This window comes from Aplysia californica, unplaced genomic scaffold, assembly GCF_000002075.1.
Source record: "Aplysia californica isolate F4 #8 unplaced genomic scaffold, AplCal3.0 scaffold00181, whole genome shotgun sequence".
NCBI classification, from domain to species: Eukaryota; Metazoa; Mollusca; class Gastropoda; order Aplysiida; family Aplysiidae; genus Aplysia; species Aplysia californica.
This window is the reverse complement of record NW_004797451.1, coordinates 474743-481044: the sequence shown is the minus strand read 5'-3', so window position 1 is coordinate 481044 and position 6302 is coordinate 474743.

The window sequence follows — 6302 nt, the reverse complement described above, 5'->3', positions numbered from 1 at the left end:
ATATATGTATATTACATATATGTGTTTGTGTGTGTGTGTGTGTGTATGTATATATAACACTTTACGTATACTTCATGCCACCAGCTTGAGCCAGCTGTCTCAAATTTCATTTGCCAAATGTGTCCTTGGGAATGTTAAATGTGTGGAGGATGGGTGAAGATGGAGAAATATACCATGGAAATTGTCTAAGATGCCCACCCATTGTCAGGGTGATTAGGTAGTCGTCTTGGAAACTGGCATTATGTATAGAAAATGCAAGGGGGAGGGAAATGATTGTTTGTACAGGTGATCGTCTTGGACATTTGTCTGTAAGAGCAGATTTGACTGTAGACGTCCTTGAGCGTTTTTTGGTAAACCTGTTAATATAAAGTTGATTGACTGTATGTGCAGGAAAAAACTTTGACGCATGCTTGACCAGCTCAAATTTTTAAACAAACCCCTAGGGGCCAGTTCTTTTGAACAATATTTGGAAAGCCTCTCTGCTGTTTTACTTTTGTGTATTAATAATGCAGTAGAAATAAAAGACTGAGCCTGTTTGTTTTCTGAGTGTTATATTTGAATTTTTGTGAAGGGCTTTAAGTTTCGTTTTTTTAATTGAGATTGTTTTTTGGGGAAAAAAGTGATATGTTGTTTTAGTTGTGAAAGAGTCAATGTAAGAAATTTGACCCAAGACAATTATGTAAGGGTAAGGGTTGAAGTTGAAATTCTCCTTATTTCTACTTTTCCATGCTGTCAGAGGCATAATCTATTTATTTAAAATAAAGTTATGTCATTGTTTGGTCTGTTTGTAAGTAAAGATCGGTCATCTTGTCACTGAGTGATTTGATTCTTTCTTCCTCTGTAACCTTAAAGTAGATGATTGGTTGCCATTTGGTTGTGGTCTACCCCTTCTTTTTTTTCAGTGTTGCTATTGTCCTCACTTACTTTCTGTTGGCATTTGGCAATAGTTGTGTCCACCCGCTGGATTTTAATCAATTTTAGTCAGGAACACGAGGATCTTTTATTTTAACAATGTTGTAGTAATTTTACTTGTTGAGAAATTCAGAGTCTAGTGTGATCTGGAATGTGAGGGGATGTTATCCATTACACTAATTTACACCGTTCAAGACCTTCTATACTAGTACTCTTGTTTTTACTCGTAGAGTCTTGTACTGTCAGTTTCTAAATAAAAGCCATCTTCCAATTCCAACTTGTGTTCATGAAATAGCGTCAGTTCCTACTGAAGTGGTGGCCCGAGAAAATGTTTGTAGGGTTTCCCGTCAGCCAGAGTGTACTCCCCAGTGTGTTCTTTTGCTCACAGTGTCTTTTAAGTTTTGGGGCAGAGAGAAGATATGTGCGGGTGGTTGGAAGATGCCACTTGTACTTGTAGGTCCTATTTCTGAAACTTCCCTCTGTTTTATTTGTCTGTCCGTCTGACTTTTTCCCAGCACTAAATGACCCTTCTTTATTGTGTTGATGTGCTTCTCTGCACTCAAATAAAACAAACAAGAAAATGGGTTTGGATGTAGTGAGGAATTGAACACACAGTAAAAAAGAAATTAAACTGCTAGAACATGCTATATTCTAATAGAAATATGTCGATTAGCTGGTCAATAAATATTAAACTAGAAACAGACGAAGATGTACAATGTAATGAAATTGTAAGTAGAAGGTCTAATGTATAAAAAGTTGAAGAATGTGTGCTGAGACCTTTCAAAATGTAATAAAAGATTATAACCGAACAGTGGAGAGAAAATGAAACACCAAACTGATATTATCTTTATGTCTTTGTGCATATATCCTCAATTGTATATTGTTTGTTGAGATCTTTTTTGTGTATTATACACAGGAAAATGTATTTATGTGGGTGGCTGAAAGGTGCCCTAGTTGGTCTGTTTTCTTATTTCCCTATTTTTTCTTGCCTGTCCCCTTGCACTTATGTTGACTCACTTTTATGCAATCACCATTTTGTTGATATGTTGGTTTTTATTGTTTATTTGTTGTTTTTTAAAACTTGTGAATGATGTGAAAGAAAGTTAAGTTACCCCTCCCCCTCCCCCCATGGCAATGCTACTGACTGAATTTGTCTTTACGCTATTCCCAAAGGGGGGATATTAACATGTTCTTATGCACAGTAGAATTGATTTATCAATGTCATGCTCATACTGTGCTGGAGCAACATAGAGGCGAACTGCTGCTTTTTCTTTCCTCATCCTTAGTATCATCATTTTTCCTCTACTTCTTTTGCATGTCTGTCACTCTCTTGTGAACTGCTATTTCCGGGATGCCTTAATAGTCGAAGCAGACTTTGTGCTGTTCAGACTAGAGAGGCTGACATCCACCCCTTGACGCTCATTTGACCTTATTTATGCAGTTGTGAGTGCTGTAAAACCTTACTAAAACTAACAAATCAAGATATTCACTGAGCGTTATCGAATAATATTTTTGCAACACTTTACTTGTGAGGAAGGACTTCAGATATATTTGTACTTAATACTTTCTTTTTATATTCTTATTTTTCCTTTGTGAATACGAACTGAAAACTTGTATACTTACTGTAAACGTGTCTCTTCCAAACTTCATTGTATAATATTATACATGTGGATATGTGTGTGTGTGTGTGTGTGTGTGTGTGTGTGTGTGTGTGTGTGTGGTTCGAGGGGGAGGGTCGTAATATTATACATATGCATGAAGGGTACATTGTATTGTGATTTTCTATTATTATTTTTTAAAAACAATTTTCTGAGGCATAAATGTTTGGTGCATGGTGAAACTCAGATGTATTTTTGTACTGCGTGTCAAAGTAATACACTGCCGCTATGTGCTCAGAAAATGTCTCATTAACTAATACAAAAACAAAACCTCACTAAATGATCGCTATTGTTGTACTCGTGTGCATGTATTTACCCAAACCCGAATTCAAACAATTCGCAGACTCTATTCTACATACGCACAATATACTTTTTTTTAAAAAGGCGATGGTAAGGAGACTAACGAAGAACACCAATGTAAGTATTGAAAAATTTAAGCAAGTTTGTATGTTTACCGCCTTGTCTCGGATATGGTCAGTGGATACGCATGGAAAAAGAGTAATCCTCAGGCCTATAAAAAGTACGCTCGTACACCCAAAAATAGATCTTTCAGTCAGAGTTTATTTCCTGCGAAGTCCAATGTACATGTTGTTTCATTCAGCATAATAATTTAAATTTCATTTTGGCTTATGGTTGATTTTCAGGGTCCTCGTTAGTAGCATGTATGTACATGTAAATGAAAGCTTTTTAGTTTATTCATGTATGTGTAAATGAATGTTTTCAGTTTATACAATGTGCGTGTAATTGAATGTTTTCAGTGTATGCATGTACATGTAAATGAAAGTATATATTAAACTATGTGTGAACGAATGTGTTTAGTTTATACATATGCATGTGAAAATGAATGTTTTTAGTTTATACATGTACGTGTAAATGAATGTTGTAAGATACACATACGTGTAAATGATACATGTAGTTACTACGTGTGAGTGTAAATCAGTAAATGTGTATAGTTAATGTGTGTACTTGAAGGTTATGTTTATGGTCCAACAGGCCTATGACTGTTACAACATAATGACTTTGTGAAAGAAAATAAATATGACTTATTTACAATTGAATACAGAGAGTGAAGAGTAATTGTTTTTAGAGTCCTAGCTCTAGAATTTATGGTTTTTCAGATTGGTGGGTGATTGGAGGGTGCCACTGAAATGTCCTATACTTCTTTTCTTACCTTATGTTTTTTGTTTTTGTCTGTCTGTTTTACTCTGCTATAAATAGCTTTTCTTTTGTCGGTGCGCTTCTCTTCACTTGGATGTTGTCCATACTTGTTTCTGGAAATATATATTGTGCTGGAGTCTCCTAATATTTCCCGAACTACTGACTAGTGAAATCTCTACTTTTTCTTCCTGTTGTCCTATATTGTGCAAAAGGTTGGCCTTGTTGTTTGATGCCAGCCTCAACTCGTTTCATCCTTGGGTATGTTTTGTTTTGTTTCATTTTGTTTTTATTTTGTTGTTGTTTTGTTGGGTTTTTAAAATATTTTTTAAAAATCGAGTATGTGGGTGGTTGGCGGGTGCTCTGGTGTGGTTTGCTCCTTCTTTCCTATCAAATATCTTTATCTCCCCTCCTTCTTTTTTGTGTTTGTTACTCCCTTATGACATCTCTTATCTTCGGCACTTATAGTATGACCTTAATGTGTTGCAAGAGGGGCAGACCCGAAGTGACCCGGAGACGCACAGTAGAGTCTGAAATGAAATCCTGGAACCAGTCGTGGGGGACGTTGACCAAGATGGCCCTCCCAAAACAGACAGAGCTGGAGATCCTTTGTTGTTGCCCTAAACTCCATAAGGCGCAATGGGTAGTAAGTAAGTAAGTATATATAATGTGTTGCAAGTGCCGTAAACCTCTTGCGTGCCGTAAACCTCTTGCGAAAAAAAAATCAAATATCCCCAAGTGTCTGTTTCCCAATTATACCCCGAGCCTCGAGTTGGCCCTGACACAGACAGACACTGGCGAAGCACCCCGGCTTCTACACCAAGTAACTTGTCGCGTCGATGGGGGCGTGAAAAACCCCCCCACAACGAACAACTCATTTACAATCATTTTTCAATTCTAATCACTGGCTGGCTGAGTTCCTTATAGCTTCTGGGGTCTGGGACAATAAACAAAATAGTCAGGTCAATCGTGAAGAAAGTATACATATTATTATTATGTACAGTGTACAGTCGAGTCCGCTTGTGTTGAATTCGCTTAAAAGGGGGGTGGGGGGCTACACCCCCAAAGTCCCGATTCGGCTTAAAATTATTGAATTTGAGCTGTAGGCATTTTTAGCTTCCTCAGCCTCTCCTACAACTATTTCATAGCGAAAGAACCCCCCCCCCAAAAAAAAAAAAAAAACAACAACCACCCCCCCCCCCCCCCCCTCATTTCTTCCCATACCGAGCATATTTGTCACCATCATTTCCTCAGAAAGTCAATGTTTTTTTCTTTATCGGACGTTTTCTCAAAACGCGACTTTTTTTCCCTATACTTTTTAAAAAATAACTCCACCAATTTTCTTCCAATCTTCATGAAATTTTCATAGAATGGAGAGAAGATGTTATACTAAAAATCTGTCGGTTGAATTTTTAAAAAATACATCTAGCATCTGCGTTTGTCGCGACCTCCAAATCGCGGCTGCGATTTTTGGCATTTTTGGGTCTGCGAATTGCGGTCGCGATTTTTGCATAAACTTTTTCCAACGAAAAATCACCGCCGGGAAGAAAAAATAATTTAAAAACAACAACAACAACAAAAACTGGGAATAATATTCTTTTAAAAAAGAAACCAAACCTCTATATTTTCACTTTCGCATTACTTCGTCTCTTTCTCTTTCTCACTTGTTAACACTACGTTGATTTGTAATTTTCATGTGAAGAACATAAGTAGGCTATACATTACATACTATTTATATTGCTGTGTCTCTTTCATGTTTCTCTCTTTGTTGTGTTTTTTTTAGTTGGTGTGTTAAATTTTTTTCCTCTTTATTGTTCTGATGTGTTGTTTGTTATGTGTTTATATAGCGTAGTGTTCTTCCTACCATTTTTAAAAAATGTGTTATAATTAAGTTATAGTTATGTCACAGCGTGTCTCCACCAAAAACGAACACTGACACTGGCAGGCCCCTTGTGTGTGATTCCATGATCTACATGTTAGATCATGTACTTTTTCTTGAATTACACGCGTTAAGGGTTAAAACGGCCAGTCTATGGATGGGTTGACACACGTCCCTTATTTGTTAATTTTTGTGGCTGTTTATTTGCTGTTCTAATTTTGATTTCATTCTGTTGTGAAACCTTTATTTTTCACGTTTTTACACACTGTGTGTGGGTGGTTGGCGGTGCTCTGGTGTGGTTTGCTTCTTCTTTCCAATGAAACATTCTATCGTCCTTATCTCCCCTTCTTTTATTTTTATTTTTTTGGTTTTGTTTGTTACTCTCTTATAACACCTCTAATCTGGCGCTCATATGACCTTATGCTGTTGCGAGCGCCGTAAAACCTCTACTAAAACTAAACACTCTGTGAGGCTGCAAAAGCTATTCTGGATGCTTAAAACAGAGTACCGTACAAGAAATTCTGGTGTTTTAGATAAAGTTATCTCTATCAATATATTGCTATATTATATACGTCGTCACAGAGAGTTAAAAGCTTGAAAATTAATGGCAACTTCTTTGGCAACTTCTGCCATTTTTATGGCAACTTTTGGCAACTTTTGGACCTAAAAAATGGCAACAAACGCAGATGATATATATA